Source organism: Coffea arabica, chromosome 7c (genome assembly GCF_036785885.1).
Source record: "Coffea arabica cultivar ET-39 chromosome 7c, Coffea Arabica ET-39 HiFi, whole genome shotgun sequence".
Lineage (NCBI taxonomy): Eukaryota > Viridiplantae > Streptophyta > Magnoliopsida > Gentianales > Rubiaceae > Coffea > Coffea arabica.
Window position 1 is genome coordinate 19,971,030 of NC_092322.1, and position 18,124 is coordinate 19,989,153.

The following is an 18,124-nucleotide window of genomic DNA, read 5'->3' on the forward strand; positions in this document are numbered from 1 at the left end:
GTTTTATTCATTTTCGCCCTTTTAGTTGACCTATTTCATTTGCTATTTATTCTTATCTACTTTTAGTTTTAGTTTTTAGTTTTAGCTTTTAAGTTTAAGATTAGCAGAGTTTTTAGGAAAAGGAAAGGAAAACATCAAAAATATGTTTTAGTCATTTTGTTTTTATTCAATGCTTTCTTGAAGGAAAAATGAAAATGAAAAATCATAAAAAAAAAGAGAAAAGAAAAAAATTAAAGAAAAAGAAAAAAAAAGAAGAAGAAAAATTCAAAAAAAAATATAGGCTTTAGTTGGCTTGGAAAAATGGAAAGAAAGAAAAAGGAAAATTTGTTCACAAAAATATGTTTATTTCTTTTAAATTCAGCTTTTTGGCATTTTATTTTATTAAGTTATTTTGAAAAAAGTGAAAAATGAGAAAAATGAAAAAATGGAAAATTGCATTTTTGTTGTTTTTAGTTTATTTTTATCTAAAGTTAATTAAGTTGTTTTCATCATTAATTATTATTGTTTTATTATTATCATTTTTGTTGTTTAATTAATTAATTAGTTAAAAAAAAAAAAAAAACCGCATCATGCACGCTGCAATTTTTTGCAGCGTGCCAAGCATAATTTCAGCAGCACCATCGAAGGGCTGGATGGAAGGCAAGGACAAACCCCTCATCAGCACCCTTCGTATGAGGGTTGAGGAACCTTAGAGTTGCATATAAAAAGGATAAGAAGCAGCAGCCGCAAGGTGAGAGAGGGGAATATACAGAGAGTGAGAGAGAAGGGCGGCTGCAAAAAATAGAGTGAAGAGCAACGGCAAGAGAATCTGCAGAGTAATGGCTGAAAACAAAAAGGAAGGGAGCTGAGCATCGAGTGACGGCTGCGAATCTGAAGGAAGGAAAACCCAAGGGGAAGACGGCTGGGAAAAGGGATTGGAAGAGAAACAGAGAGGGAGTTGAGAACCGAGAGGAGTAAGGATCTGGGGAAGGACGGCTGATAAAAGACCGGCGGCATAGTGGGGAAGACAAGAGCAAAGAGGGAAAAATTTCTGATGAAAATGGAAAACTGCAGGGTTCTTCTTCATTTTCTTCATGTTAAATCTCTAGTTGGAGCGCCATAGCTGATTAGGAAGCAACCTTTCCATTCTTCTAGATCTCCACTGTATCTTAGAGACGAAGCGGAAGATAAGGACATCGCAGAGCCGATTGCAGCTGATGGAGAAAGTTTCAGTACCTGCCAGTGGTGGTGTGGGGGTTGCAGTTGCTACCGTTGTTCCAGTTTGAGGCGCTTCCGCTGCACCTGTTGCGGAGACTCCAGGCCTAGAGACAAGGAAACAGGTAATCTCCCAAACCTTTTTCTTGTTCGGAATCAGATTTGACAAAATCGAAACCTGGCTTGGTTCATTTGGGTCTTTTGTTAAGCCAATATGCATCAATGTTACGGCTGATTGGATTGAAACTAGATACTCATTGTTGCTGTTTTCTTGCCGTTTCTCCCTCGTTTTACTCCTGTTCGGTCCTTGTCCTGTGTTCTATTCCATTTTTGCTGCAACTTTGGTAGTTTAGTTGGTTTCATTCTCGATGGCTGTGTTGGGATTTGGGATGGTTATTTTCTTGTTAAAATGGCATGCTGTAATGTTTCTTTTCTGCCCTGAATTGCATGTGTAATAGATTTGAGTAGTTGAAGGTCATAAAAATGGCGGTTGCCAATTTTGCAGAAACCCAGTAAACAAAAGGAAGTTGCGTTTTTTATTTATCATAATTTGCTGCTTTACTTTGATCCTATAACAGCCCACGAGAAAACTGGTTTGAACCATTTTTCCTGCTAACTAAACCTTGTGCCTAAATGATTTAGCAACAAGGTTGCATGTTTTGATCCTATGCTACATGTTTTGGTATGAATTTGTTGTGGGTCGTGGCTGCAAAAATTGCAGCAGAAATAGCAGGATTGCCGAACCTCTTGCATAGAATTTTCCAGCATTGGCATGATTTTTCTTCTACGTTTAAGTTGGTTTGAATGCTGAAATGGTGTGTTATGATGCTTAGATTAGCTTTGGGTGTTTGATTGAAAGGTTTTGGATCAAGATTGATGTTTAGGTTGATGTGTGTTTGTAAAAATGAAAATTGCAGCAAAAATTATAGAAGCAAAAATGCAGCAAGCTTGCACTTTCCGTTTGCAGAAATCTTCTTGAGTTTGCATGAAAGATTGCTGGAATTTACATTATCTCATCATAATTGGTTGGCTTGTTGAATTCTGTGTTAGTTTTTAGTTTAATGCCGATGGCTTTGATTGATTGGTGAGATGTTAGTTGGATATTAGGATTGTATTTGAGAAGTTTAGCATGTTGCAGATGAAAGGAACCAGCAAAACAAAGAGATTTACGTAGCATGCATGAAATATATTCTAAAATTTGCACTTTAACCCCTCAAGTTTCCTTTTGTTCCCCTATGACCCACAAATTTGAGAAAGCTAATCAATTGGGTCCCTGTGATTTTTGCAGCAATGCATTATGGCTCAATTACATTCCATGTTCTTGCAATTAGGTCCTAAGATATTTGCATTTGAACCATTCCTCCGCCTTTTCTTTGTCTTTGGACCTTTGAAGTTCCTAAAAGTGTTTGATTAAGCTTGAATGCTTGGCTAGTGTTCACAATTGAGTCTTTGGTAGCATTAATGTTTCAATTCCATTGCTTGTTTGCCTTCATTGGTTACCATGTTTTGCTAAGGTGATACTTAATGCAAGAGTTTACGAACTTTGTGTCCAAATGAGCTTGTGTTCGCCTATCTTCTTAAATTTTCTGAAATAAATTGGCTTTGGCCTTTTTCTTGCTTTTGGACTTTCAAAATTTCTAAAATGTTTCAATTGACTTTGAATGGTTGATTAATGCTTGCATTTGGGGTCCTTGGTGGACCCCTTTATTGGAAACTATGTATTGTTTGATTTCATTTAAATTGCAATTAGGAGAGATTTGGTGACTTTGTTATACTTTACTATTTGAGGTGCGTGACATTTTTATTGTTTTGAAGCCATTTTTCTTTCATTTGGATATCATTCAAAGGGGGCGGTATAATTTCTTTTATCCCTTTTTGTGTCTCTCCTATGTGATCCAACGTGCTAAGTGAAATACATGTCTACTTTGCTTTCCTAGCCTTTCTTTAATTTCTTTTATTTATGTCATTTACTTTTGCTTTCTATTTAAGTTATTCTTTATGGGGTATGTGTACACCTCTTGGCTTGTAATAGATAGGGCCTTGGCGAGCAATTTGGTCCATTTTCCCCTTCCCCTTTTGTTTTAGTTAGTGAATGTAATAGGTTCATTAGCTTAGTTGCATACCTATGTGTTACGTGTTACTTGCTTTATTAGGCTTTTGCATCTAGTCGAGCATGCTAAGTGTTATGTGCTATGTGTTTATGAGTGTTTGGCATGTCTACTCGCTTTTCATAGCCATGAATGAATGTGATGGATGAATGTACGTTTCCGCTAGTCCAACGCTAGTCGGAATTCATAGAATGGGCTAGTCCAACGCTAGACCCTTAGGGATTTCCCCTCGTTAGTACATGTTTGCATGTTTCACTTCATTTCATGCATTTTTCTTAGTTTTATCATTTGGCATGCTCCTCGAACCCCTTTTCCCTCCATTTCAGGATTTTTGCATTTCATGCTAGTTATAGGGTTCATTTGCTTGAGAGTCCCCTTAAATATGGGATATAGACGAGTGTGGCTTTTTCTAAGCCTTAGCACGCTTGTATTCCCTCTATAAAAGGGCAAATTGAGTCACGATTTAGGTCTCCCCGTACCCAATATGCATAAATTCCCTAGGCTCATGCATTTTTCAAATCCACTCTACCATTTTATACCCTCATCACACTTTCATTTTTCCTCCCATTTTGCACACGTACACCTTTTATCCTTTCACTTGCACACGAACACTTTTATCATCACTTGCACACATGCACTTCATATTATCATTTCACATACCGTACATTGCCCACTCACGTGCACATTTTCACTTACACATTTTTGTCTTTTATTACTTTTTCAAACTCATGTCCTCACATTGCATACATGCATTCTATTCATTTGCATCCCACTCGCATTATTCGTGACTTCTTCAAAGTATCGTTATTGGGCTTCACAATTAATGTGATTGGCACCACTCAACCTTTGAAGGGAAATTTCCCCCAATACCCCTAGGTCTAGGGTTTGCATTCATGTAGTGCATCCAAATGTAATAAATTCTTTGGTTAAAACAAGAAAATCTTTGATTAAATCATGCAACTAGCCTTGGCTAGGTCAAAGGGGTGCCTTGGATTTTATCCTTGCCTTCCCCTTCGTCAAATGTGACTCCCGAACCTTTTTCGTTGGTTTACGTGGACTAGGAGTCGTTTAAAAGGGGTTTCTTACTACTTTTTCCTATTTTTTTTTTAAAAACTCATTTTTAGGTGGCTTGGTACACCTTAACTCATTACCAAGTGACGACTCCAATTGTTTCAAAAACCCTTTTTAAACTACATTTTGGGTCAAATCGTCGCATTCTCAAAACCCCATTAGACCCATTTTTATTTTAAATCACAATTCATTTTCCAATCACAAATACATTTTTTCAAACCATTTATTTATCTATCAAAAAATGGGGCGCGACAGTTGGCGACTCCACTGGGGACATTCGAGAGTCCGAGCAAATTTGATTTAATCAACCTTTTTCTTCTTTTAATCTTTTCATATATCACATTTGGGTGTTTAGGATTGCATTTTTCCTTTTATTAGGATTTTTGCATCTCACACATACCAACCCCCTCACTTACTCATTTGGCGTACGATTGTTTTGATTGATGAATGGTTTATGTATGTGATTCCGCGCTTTGCATTGCATTTGGGTGGGGGACATCACCCTAGAGCCTCGCGTTGGTTCTTGATCCCTCCCCTCCAAACGAGCACTAGCATACGTGCATACGCTTTAATTTTTCACCCCTCATTTATTTTTCTTTTAGTGGCTTGTCACGCCACTCCACCCTATTAGGATTTTAGGCGACCCACTTGGACATGTGATCGTATCACGACGTGTGCGTAGCATGATCCGAGGGGTCACTCGATCTTCCGCTTTAAACTTTAGGTTGATGACCTATTAGTTTTTAGTCGAAGGTTGAGGATTCTTCTTAGATTCGCCCAGACGGGTAGCCGTAACACAACGTGTGCGTAGCAACGTCTGGGGAATCGCTCGAGCCACCGACAAGGAACCTTGGGAGTGATGACCCTTGGTTTCCAAGTCTGAAGGCTCGGGGACCTATGACCTATCGAGTCTAGATGCATTAGTGAGCCCTAACCTCATGCATCCATGATAGAATTGCCTAGGGTAGAGTCGGCTTTATCCTGAACTAGGGACACCATTCACGAGGGGAGGGATCCCACCCTCTTTCCTTATTTCTTTGTTGCTTTTATATCATCTAATTGTCCAATGTGTTATGTGATTATGTGTTGAACTAACGTTTTCTTGTTTCTTATCCTTCGCATTCACAAACGTTAGGAAATAAGAGGTCTGGCATGACCTTCTTTTAGAAGCCTACCCGTATAGATAGGATAGTGCACGTTTAAGCAATTTTGGTATATTTCGTTCATAAATTAATAATGTCATACCATTTTAGGCCTACCCTGGCAGACAAAGGGTTCCTTAGGTCACGTTTCATTTTGAATTGCATTTTTTCTTGCTTTGATAAAAATGGCATCATGCATAAACCCTAGAAAGGGAATGCCACATAGGGAATCCCGTGTTTAGGAATAAGCCACCTTGTGTCTCGGATACTTAATCCAGTGAGAATTGCACGTTTACATTTTGTACCATCCAAAGGGGTAGTGCACAAGGTAAGGCAGGATTCGATCATTTTCATAGAGTGACCTTTGGAATATGAGCATCTAATAATCACTTTTTGGGTAAAAATCCCTTGCGTAAAAGGACATTAATTTGAAGAAAATTCACGAATGATTCCTCCTATTGAGACGATAAATAAATTGAGGCCAAAATTTGATTTTTAGAAGGTCATAGACTAATGTACCTCAATAATTTTGAAATAACCAATGGCCGGACAATTCAACTAATCCATTTTGCCAATTCATTCAATAATTCATCAATTCATTTGACCAATTTACTCTTTTTAGGGTCACCTGGTCGATTTTCAATAAATCATCAATTCATTTGACCAATTTACCCTTTTTAGGGTCACCTGGTCGATTTTCAATAAATCCTCAATTCATTTGACCAATTTACCCTTTTTAGGGTCATTTAACCAATTTACCCTTTTTAGGGTCACCTGGTCGATTTTCAATAAATCATCAATTCATTTAACCAATTTACCCTTTTTAGGGTCACCTGGTCGATTTTCAATAAATCATCAATTCATTTGACCAATTTACCCTTTTTAGGTTCATTTGACCAATTTACCCTTTTTAGGGTCATCCGGTCGATTTTGAATAAATCATCAATTCATTTGACCAATTTACCCTTTTTAGGGTCATTTGACCAATTTACCCTTTTTAGGGTCATTCGGCCGATTTTTGAATAAATCACTAATTCGATTTCATTCATTTGGCCAATTTACCTATTTTTAGGGCAACCAAGCCGATTTTGAATAAATCAAGTTTCGTTCAATCTATTTGATCAATTTACCCTTTTTAGGGTGATCTGATTAATTTTGGGATAAATTAAATTTCATTCAATTCATTTGACCTATTTCCCTTTTTAGGGTAATCTGGTCGATTTTAAATAAATGGTCAATTTCATTCAACCCATTTGACCAATTAGGGTTTCGATATCGAATTCCAAATTGGGAAATCTAATCGATTTTTGAGAAAACCATCCATTGCATCCAGCCATTTGATCGGTTGGGGTTTTGACCCGTGCTTCACTGAAAAATTTGGTCAACGAATTCCAATCTCTTCGATAGGAAGTTCGTCAAGGTCAAATCCGTGCGTTTTTGCAAATTTTTGTATCGATCAAAAGTGATCAATCCCTTCGAACGAGGTCTTTATTTTGACAAACGTCCCTTCTCATTCCAATGGGCTAAATTTTTCAAAATTATTTTTTTCACTCAATGGGTTAATCGGATCCATCAGGTATTGTATAGTGCCTATTCTAGCGGATTGCATTTTCATGCTAGGCCTACCCTTGGCACAAAAGGGTTCCCCCATAGGACATGCATATCGATTTTACAGTTTTACCTACTAACTCGGGATATTTTTCTTTGTTTTTCCCCTCCCCTGCATTCATAAAAAACTTCAATAAAAAGGAAAATATTTTTCTATCTCCGATGTCACTTCTGATCTAATAAGGTGTCAAAATTGCAAGTATTGTGTGATTCTTGGGCAGATCCTACAATGAAAACATAAATGATCTATCTGGAAGCTCTACGCTAAAGCCTCTGAGAGATGTTGTAATTGTTTTTCAAAGGAAAATTTTGTATATTTGATTTGTTAATACATTTTGTTCCAAAAGAAAAGAAGACAAAAAGTGTATATGTGGAGCTCTTTAGAAGTTTCTCGCTTCTCATTTGTATCGTAATTGAACAGGAATTTTTGTTTCAAACTTTTTCAGCAATAAAATTTTTGGACAATTATTGTCTTGTGTATATGTACATTTCATTCTTTATTCTTACTCATTAGAGATTTCATGATGAATTTTGGGAAATAAGACCAAATTGAGATTTTTTCAACCTCTAGCCTGAATTTCACAAGTGTATACTTTCTAAAATCCTCATGTACACTGGGTTGGTGACCCGAGCTATACAATAAGAATGCTCAGAAAAGAGGTGAATGATCCCTCAGAAGGCCCATGAGATACCTTTTCTCTTTCACTGTACAATTCATATTTTTGCCCACTTCACTTAACCCCAAAATAAAATCAGTCACATTGATTGATGAATTGCAAATTGGGGCCATCTTTGCTTGAAAATATCCATTGTGTCTAATCCGATTCAATTCACATCTAAGTGAAAGCAAAAAATGTGCATTATTCTTGTTTGTTTTGAAAATTTGGAATGATACTTCGAGCATTCTTTTCTCTACCTATACACATTTTATCATTTGCTCTCCCGTTTGAGCCTTTAAAAGAATAATTTCGTTTCAAATAAGAGCCTTAATGATCACTACCCTACATTGGGAAGATTTTCAAAAGGGAATGGATTTTCAATGGCCATTTCGTTACTTTGGTTGTCATGAGGTGTAAGAATGATACTTTGGCCGTCATTTCTACAACCTAAACACTGATCATCCATTGCATCCTCATTTGAGCTAAAAATTGGTGGTTCTTTTCGAGTGCACATATGATCGCACCCCACATTGGGGAAGGAGATTGGGGAATTTTGAAAAAGGAAAAAAAGGGAAAGAGAACCGCAAGTTGGGAAAATTTGATTCCACTTGGGTTCCAATTTTGAAAAAAAAAAAAGAAAAAGAAAAAGAAGAGATTTGTCCGCACGGACCGCCTATGTTTCACAAATATGGATAAACAAGGGTCTTCCTCAGTCAGTAATTCAGATACATGCAAAAAAATTTCGCATTAACGAAAGTTTCCTTTCAGAATTATTGTAAGGGACGGAACAAAGGTCAGGCCCTCTTCTTTTCCAATCAAACATTCTATCCCTACTTATCCCTTTTGAGCCATCAGAATAAATTATTTCGTTTGGTAACCCCTGAGAATCGCAAACCCCACACTGGGGGCAAGTTTGAATTGAAAAGAAAAAAGTTTCAAGAAGTGAAAAGTGACAATGCAACAAAATCAAAAGGAAAAGAGAAAAGAGAACCTCAGTTCAAAAAATAAACTGGGGCAAATTTTGTGAAAGTTCAAAAAATGGCAAAAGGCCGAAAAATCAAAAGAAAATGAAAGAGAAAAAGCCTCAATTGAGCACAAGCTCTGGCAAATTCTGATTTAGCCCTAAAATAGGATTGGCACAACAATGCGATCTCAGATTACTTAAACCATTCTTGAAATCTGCCTTCAAGCCTTAACTTTTCCAAACACCCCACCAGACCCCATTACAAAAGCTGAAAGTCCTGACTTCTGTTCTTTGCAATGGCCCTGTCAAGAAAATTTCTGATGTTGGAAAATTTTAGCTGTATTTCTGAATTGCTTGGGTATGGGGTTGGCGCTACTCACCATGTGAAAATCCACCAAGTTGAAGGAAAGGAAAAAGAGGCAAAAAGCAAAGCGAGAAAAGTAAATGCAGAAAAGTTCGACGTTGAAGTCCCTGGGGAATGATGAGAAAATCCAAACAAAGTCTGAAATCTTTTGAGTTCAAAATAGGGACAATTTTGGAAAAAGGCGATCTATGGTGCAATATCCTTGAAAGTCTTATTCTTTAACTATCGTTTTCAAGCTACATTACAAGCTAATAAAGTCCATAGTTGACTTACTCCTTCATGACAATCCAAAGTGAGGATCATGCTCATAAGAAATTCATCAAATCATTTGTGATCATAAGGGTATAACCCGTTTCTACACGTTTAGCTATCACTTCTGTCCATACGTTACAAGCCTAAAAAGTTTGTATGTTAACTAAGTTTTCTTGAAACAAGGGTGACAAACTCTTTGATTTCACTAAGATATGACATTGAATGGGTTAGACACCATTTGGGCACAAAATTAAGGCAACTCTTGACCTCCCATTTCCAAATCAGACATAACATCCATTACCCAAAGCATCGATGTTAAAGTGAGGAAGAAATCTTTTGTAATTTGGCATTATTTTGAGAAATTCATCATGAAATTTTTTGTGTGATTTTAAGCAAGATATTCAAATTTCTTCACATTATATAGGGAACACAGTTTCTTACCCTGTTCAAATAAATGGAGAGGCATCCAAACCAATTTTTGCAATCAAATGGGCCCACACTGGGGCAAAATTTCTATTTGCAAAATTTCACAAAATAAGCCCACACTGGGGCAAATTTTTTATAGCTCGTTTGAGGATTTCATCGAAGAGTCAGGCAAGACTTTCAAATCAATCACGTTGCCATTTTCATGAAAATTTGAGTGCATGTAAGCCCCTGTACAGGTATTCATAGTTGAAATCGACGAAAGAGCATCTGGTGATGTGGAAGACCGATGCCGAAGAAAGAGAAGAAAGAAGGGAAAAGCGGCCCTATAATGGGGGCAAATTATTTTTGGAAAAAATTCTCTCAAAAAATCAGAAAAATTCAAAAGTCAAAAATCAAAAATCAAGTTCAAATTCTTGTTTCTTGGAAAATCAAATTCAGTATCTTGACCGCTTTTAGTTTCGTTGGGCACGGGTTTTATCCCTCCGACCACGGCAGGCTCGGGTTTTATCCCACTGACCGCTTTTATTTTCGTTGGGCATGGGTTTTATCCCTCCAACCTCGGCAGGCTCGGGTTTGATCCCACTGTCCGATTGTCAAGAGCATTTCATTTTCGTTGCTACTGGAGTTGGGTTTGTCCCGCCAGTAAGCATTTCATTTTCTTAGCCACTAGCCGTGGGTCAGTCCCACTAGTGAGCATTTCATTTTGTTCAGCCACTAGCCGTGGGTCAGTCCCACTAGTGCGCATTTCCTTTTGTTCAGCCACTAGCCGTGGGTCAGTCCCACTAGTGCGCATTTCCTTTTGTTCAGCCACTAGCCGTGGGTCAGTCCCGCTAGTGAGCATTTCATTTTGTTCAGCCACTAGCCGTGGGTCAGTCCCACTAGTGAGCATTTCATTTTGTTCAGCCACTAGCCGTGGGTCAGTCCCACTAGTGTGCCTTTCATTTGTATCCGCCACTAGCCGTGGGTCAGTCCCACTAGTGCGCATTTCATTTTGTTCAGCCACTAGCCGTGGGTCAGTCCCACTAGTGCGCATTTCCTTTTGTTCAGCCACTAGCCGTGGGTCAGTCCCACTAGTGTGCCTTTCATTTGTATCCGCCACTAGCCGTGGGTCAGTTCCACTAGTGCGCATTTCATTTTGTTCATCCACTAGCCGTGGGTCAGTTCCACTAGTGCGCATTTCATTTTGTTCAGCCACTAGCCGTGGGTCAGTCCCACTAGTGTGCCTTTCATTTGTATCCGCCACTAGCCGTGGGTCAGTCCCACTAGTGCGCATTTCATTTTGTTCAGCCACTAGCCGTGGGTCAGTCCCACTAGTGTGCCTTTCATTTGTATCCGCCACTAGCCGTGGGTCAGTCCCACTAGTGAGCATTTCATTTTGTTCAGCCACTAGCCGTGGGTCAGTCCCACTAGTGTGCCTTTCATTTGTATCCGCCACTAGCTGTGGGTCAGTCCCACTAGTGCGCATTTCATTTTGTTCAGCCACTAGCCGTGGGTCAGTCCCACTAGTGCGCATTTCCTTTTGTTCAGCCACTTGCCGTGGGTCAGTCCCACTAGTGTGCCTTTCATTTGTATCCGCCACTAGCCGTGGGTCAGTCCCACTAGTGCGCCTTTCATTTTGTTCCGCCACTAGCCGCGGGTCAGTCCCACTAGTGCACATTTCATTTTTTACCGCCACTAGCCGTGGGTCAGTCCCACTAGTGAGCATTTTCATTTTACCGCCACTAGCCGTGGGTCAGTCCCACTAGTGAGCATTTCATTTTCACAGCCACTGGAACGTGGATCAGTCCCATGATTTTAGTTTTTATTCGGGTCAGTCTCGTTTAAATTCTGTTCGGGTCAGTCCCGTTTTAAATTCTGTTCGGATCAGTTCCGTTTTAAATTCTGTTCGGGTCAGTCCCGTTTTAAATTCTGTTCGGGTCAGTCCCGTTTTAAATTCTGTTCGGGTCAGTCCCGTTTTAAATTCTATTCGGGTCATTTTAAATTCTGTTCGGGTCAGTCCCGTTTAAATTCTGTTCGGGTCAGTCCCGTTTAAATTCTGTTCGGGTCAGTCCCGTTTTAAATTTCTGTTCGGGTCAGTCCCGTTTTTCAATTCTTGTTCGGGTCAGTCCCGTTTTCAATTCTTGTTCGGGTCAGTCCCGTTTTATTTTTCATGTTCGGGTCAGTCCCGTGTTAGAATTCCTGTTCGTTGGAATCTTTTGCAGCCCAATAACACAGGTAAGTATTTGGTGTCTACTTCTTTGTCTCAAGTTTTTTCAAAACTCAGACAAAGAGGGGCAAACTGTAGACACCAAATTTTTGAATAATTTGTATGTATCATATGTTTCATGATTTTCATTTTAGATTGCTTGCATTTTAGTTCGTTATTGTGTGTTTTGCACTATTAGTTGTCATGATATTTTAGTTTTATTCATTTTCGCCCTTTTAGTTGACCTATTTCATTTGCTATTTATTCTTATCTACTTTTAGTTTTAGTTTTTAGTTTTAGCTTTTAAGTTTAAGATTAGCAGAGTTTTTAGGAAAAGGAAAGGAAAACATCAAAAATATGTTTTAGTCATTTTGTTTTTATTCAATGCTTTCTTGAAGGAAAAATGAAAATGAAAAATCATAAAAAAAAAGAGAAAAGAAAAAAATTAAAGAAAAAGAAAAAAAAAGAAGAAGAAAAATTCAAAAAAAAATATAGGCTTTAGTTGGCTTGGAAAAATGGAAAGAAAGAAAAAGGAAAATTTGTTCACAAAAATATGTTTATTTCTTTTAAATTCAGCTTTTTGGCATTTTATTTTATTAAGTTATTTTGAAAAAAGTGAAAAATGAGAAAAATGAAAAAATGGAAAATTGCATTTTTGTTGTTTTTAGTTTATTTTTATCTAAAGTTAATTAAGTTGTTTTCATCATTAATTATTATTGTTTTATTATTATCATTTTTGTTGTTTAATTAATTAATTAGTTAAAAAAAAAAAAAAAACCGCATCATGCACGCTGCAATTTTTTGCAGCGTGCCAAGCATAATTTCAGCAGCACCATCGAAGGGCTGGATGGAAGGCAAGGACAAACCCCTCATCAGCACCCTTCGTATGAGGGTTGAGGAACCTTAGAGTTGCATATAAAAAGGATAAGAAGCAGCAGCCGCAAGGTGAGAGAGGGGAATATACAGAGAGTGAGAGAGAAGGGCGGCTGCAAAAAACAGAGTGAAGAGCAACGGCAAGAGAATCTGCAGAGTAATGGCTGAAAACAAAAAGGAAGGGAGCTGAGCATCGAGTGACGGCTGCGAATCTGAAGGAAGGAAAACCCAAGGGGAAGACGGCTGGGAAAAGGGATTGGAAGAGAAACAGAGAGGGAGTTGAGAACCGAGAGGAGTAAGGATCTGGGGAAGGACGGCTGATAAAAGACCGGCGGCATAGTGGGGAAGACAAGAGCAAAGAGGGAAAAATTTCTGATGAAAATGGAAAACTGCAGGGTTCTTCTTCATTTTCTTCATGTTAAATCTCTAGTTGGAGCGCCATAGCTGATTAGGAAGCAACCTTTCCATTCTTCTAGATCTCCACTGTATCTTAGAGACGAAGCGGAAGATAAGGACATCGCAGAGCCGATTGCAGCTGATGGAGAAAGTTTCAGTACCTGCCAGTGGTGGTGTGGGGGTTGCAGTTGCTACCGTTGTTCCAGTTTGAGGCGCTTCCGCTGCACCTGTTGCGGAGACTCCAGGCCTAGAGACAAGGAAACAGGTAATCTCCCAAACCTTTTTCTTGTTCGGAATCAGATTTGACAAAATCGAAACCTGGCTTGGTTCATTTGGGTCTTTTGTTAAGCCAATATGCATCAATGTTACGGCTGATTGGATTGAAACTAGATACTCATTGTTGCTGTTTTCTTGCCGTTTCTCCCTCGTTTTACTCCTGTTCGGTCCTTGTCCTGTGTTCTATTCCATTTTTGCTGCAACTTTGGTAGTTTAGTTGGTTTCATTCTCGATGGCTGTGTTGGGATTTGGGATGGTTATTTTCTTGTTAAAATGGCATGCTGTAATGTTTCTTTTCTGCCCTGAATTGCATGTGTAATAGATTTGAGTAGTTGAAGGTCATAAAAATGGCGGTTGCCAATTTTGCAGAAACCCAGTAAACAAAAGGAAGTTGCGTTTTTTATTTATCATAATTTGCTGCTTTACTTTGATCCTATAACAGCCCACGAGAAAACTGGTTTGAACCATTTTTCCTGCTAACTAAACCTTGTGCCTAAATGATTTAGCAACAAGGTTGCATGTTTTGATCCTATGCTACATGTTTTGGTATGAATTTGTTGTGGGTCGTGGCTGCAAAAATTGCAGCAGAAATAGCAGGATTGCCGAACCTCTTGCATAGAATTTTCCAGCATTGGCATGATTTTTCTTCTACGTTTAAGTTGGTTTGAATGCTGAAATGGTGTGTTATGATGCTTAGATTAGCTTTGGGTGTTTGATTGAAAGGTTTTGGATCAAGATTGATGTTTAGGTTGATGTGTGTTTGTAAAAATGAAAATTGCAGCAAAAATTATAGAAGCAAAAATGCAGCAAGCTTGCACTTTCCGTTTGCAGAAATCTTCTTGAGTTTGCATGAAAGATTGCTGGAATTTACATTATCTCATCATAATTGGTTGGCTTGTTGAATTCTGTGTTAGTTTTTAGTTTAATGCCGATGGCTTTGATTGATTGGTGAGATGTTAGTTGGATATTAGGATTGTATTTGAGAAGTTTAGCATGTTGCAGATGAAAGGAACCAGCAAAACAAAGAGATTTACGTAGCATGCATGAAATATATTCTAAAATTTGCACTTTAACCCCTCAAGTTTCCTTTTGTTCCCCTATGACCCACAAATTTGAGAAAGCTAATCAATTGGGTCCCTGTGATTTTTGCAGCAATGCATTATGGCTCAATTACATTCCATGTTCTTGCAATTAGGTCCTAAGATATTTGCATTTGAACCATTCCTCCGCCTTTTCTTTGTCTTTGGACCTTTGAAGTTCCTAAAAGTGTTTGATTAAGCTTGAATGCTTGGCTAGTGTTCACAATTGAGTCTTTGGTAGCATTAATGTTTCAATTCCATTGCTTGTTTGCCTTCATTGGTTACCATGTTTTGCTAAGGTGATACTTAATGCAAGAGTTTACGAACTTTGTGTCCAAATGAGCTTGTGTTCGCCTATCTTCTTAAATTTTCTGAAATAAATTGGCTTTGGCCTTTTTCTTGCTTTTGGACTTTCAAAATTTCTAAAATGTTTCAATTGACTTTGAATGGTTGATTAATGCTTGCATTTGGGGTCCTTGGTGGACCCCTTTATTGGAAACTATGTATTGTTTGATTTCATTTAAATTGCAATTAGGAGAGATTTGGTGACTTTGTTATACTTTACTATTTGAGGTGCGTGACATTTTTATTGTTTTGAAGCCATTTTTCTTTCATTTGGATATCATTCAAAGGGGGCGGTATAATTTCTTTTATCCCTTTTTGTGTCTCTCCTATGTGATCCAACGTGCTAAGTGAAATACATGTCTACTTTGCTTTCCTAGCCTTTCTTTAATTTCTTTTATTTATGTCATTTACTTTTGCTTTCTATTTAAGTTATTCTTTATGGGGTATGTGTACACCTCTTGGCTTGTAATAGATAGGGCCTTGGCGAGCAATTTGGTCCATTTTCCCCTTCCCCTTTTGTTTTAGTTAGTGAATGTAATAGGTTCATTAGCTTAGTTGCATACCTATGTGTTACGTGTTACTTGCTTTATTAGGCTTTTGCATCTAGTCGAGCATGCTAAGTGTTATGTGCTATGTGTTTATGAGTGTTTGGCATGTCTACTCGCTTTTCATAGCCATGAATGAATGTGATGGATGAATGTACGTTTCCGCTAGTCCAACGCTAGACCCTTAGGGATTTCCCCTCGTTAGTACATGTTTGCATGTTTCACTTCATTTCATGCATTTTTCTTAGTTTTATCATTTGGCATGCTCCTCGAACCCCTTTTCCCTCCATTTCAGGATTTTTGCATTTCATGCTAGTTATAGGGTTCATTTGCTTGAGAGTCCCCTTAAATATGGGATATAGACGAGTGTGGCTTTTTCTAAGCCTTAGCACGCTTGTATTCCCTCTATAAAAGGGCAAATTGAGTCACGATTTAGGTCTCCCCGTACCCAATATGCATAAATTCCCTAGGCTCATGCATTTTTCAAATCCACTCTACCATTTTATACCCTCATCACACTTTCATTTTTCCTCCCATTTTGCACACGTACACCTTTTATCCTTTCACTTGCACACGAACACTTTTATCATCACTTGCACACATGCACTTCATATTATCATTTCACATACCGTACATTGCCCACTCACGTGCACATTTTCACTTACACATTTTTGTCTTTTATTACTTTTTCAAACTCATGTCCTCACATTGCATACATGCATTCTATTCATTTGCATCACACTCGCATTATTCGTGACTTCTTCAAAGTATCGTTATTGGGCTTCACAATTAATGTGATTGGCACCACTCAACCTTTGAAGGGAAATTTCCCCCAATACCCCTAGGTCTAGGGTTTGCATTCATGTAGTGCATCCAAATGTAATAAATTCTTTGGTTAAAACAAGAAAATCTTTGATTAAATCATGCAACTAGCCTTGGCTAGGTCAAAGGGGTGCCTTGGATTTTATCCTTGCCTTCCCCTTCGTCAAATGTGACTCCCGAACCTTTTTCGTTGGTTTACGTGGACTAGGAGTCGTTTAAAAGGGGTTTCTTACTACTTTTTCTTATTTTTTTTTAAAAACTCATTTTTAGGTGGCTTGGTACACCTTAACTCATTACCAAGTGGCGACTCCAATTGTTTCAAAAACCCTTTTTAAACTATATTTTGGGTCAAATCGTCGCATTCTCAAAACCCCATTAGACCCATTTTTATTTTAAATCACAATTCATTTTCCAATCACAAATACATTTTTTCAAACCATTTATTTATCTATCAAAAAATGGGGCGCGACAAGATTTCTTACAAATTTTTAGTAAATAGCTGTAAATACATGATTAGACTAACAGATCAATATAAGAGAAATAGAGCAGACAACCAAAAACTTACCAAGTATAACACTATAATTATTTAAGTTCACTGACATACTTAATTGGACCTAGTTATTTTTGTTAGAGCTTGCCTTGTAATTAGTATAGTTTTGTAAAACGCCTGGGTGAGAATGAAATTTTGCAGAAATACCCCTTAATATAAGGGTGAATGCTTTTGACCCTTCAGTTTTAGGACTCTTAATTTGATTCATCAAATGAGGATTTTCTCCAATTAAGCCTCCAAATTAATATAACAACACGCCATTTCAACGTTGTCCTCCAAGACAAATTCTATTATGAACTTAGGCAATGCAAGCATCAAGTGTAACTCTCGTGACAATGCTTCATCAATGTACAACCTTTGTTCTCCTTATTGTTTCTACTAGATAGTTGGTTTCTCGGATTACTTTGAATTTGTGACATAAAAGTGCTTTTGTGGTGTAATTTTTTTCCAAATATTTCAAATGTGACTGGTTGGAGCCCTCGGAGTGGTGGTTCATTTAAAACTAGAGGAGTTTATCATTTTAAACTAAAGTGGAGTTGATTTAAATACATAAAATTCAATCCATATCTTGATATATGCATAACAAAATTATTGTTTTTATGTTAAGTTTTCTTTACTTTTTGCAGGAATGCTAACACTACTAGGAACAAACAAAGGTGTGAGAAAAAGAGAAAAAAAGAAAAAGATGAGGTCTAAGGAGACGGAAAAAAGTGAGTCAGTTGCTGCAGCCTCAAGCTCATTTTTGGGCTGATCGTGTGAAGAGGCCTCCTAGAACGGGGACTGATTTTCAGATTCCTTTTGTTCAAGTGATAAAAAGAGCTATGATTAAGTGAGAGAGTCAATTTTCCCTTTTAGCTTTGAAGAATTCTTAAAATTGGCTTGAAAAAATTTTTAAATTCCAATCTCCTCCTACAATTCACAAAATTCACTAAATGAAACCAATTTTCTCTATTTCTTCACTTTACCCCCTTAGTTCTTGAAGTCCGACAGGCTTGAAATGAAACCAAGTAGTAGTTGAAAATAAAAGGGAAAAGGTTTTAAAAAAAAAAAAACCATTGGTAGATATAAATGAACATAAAAGTTCTGTTGTCTACCGTACAAAAATGATTGTCGTATAGTTGTTTCAATGTTATTATTGTTCTAAAACTCTATTCAACTTGAACAAATTTGACATAACTATCATATTGACTATCTATGGTTTTGTATAGGGAAAATGATCGGTTTCATCCTTCACATTTCACAAAAATATTCTTTTCGTCCCTCAC

General features: G+C 37.7%; 1 long non-coding RNA gene across 1 annotated transcript; it reads left to right on the forward strand.

Moving 5' to 3' along the window:
• The first annotated feature begins 791 nt into the window (after positions 1–791).
• On the forward strand, positions 792–17,892 carry LOC140010250 (uncharacterized). The gene is made up of 3 exons (XR_011817546.1): positions 792–1,319; positions 12,781–13,507; positions 17,486–17,892. It is a non-coding gene; the product is annotated as an uncharacterized lncRNA (long non-coding RNA).
• The last annotated feature ends 232 nt before the right edge of the window (positions 17,893–18,124 follow it).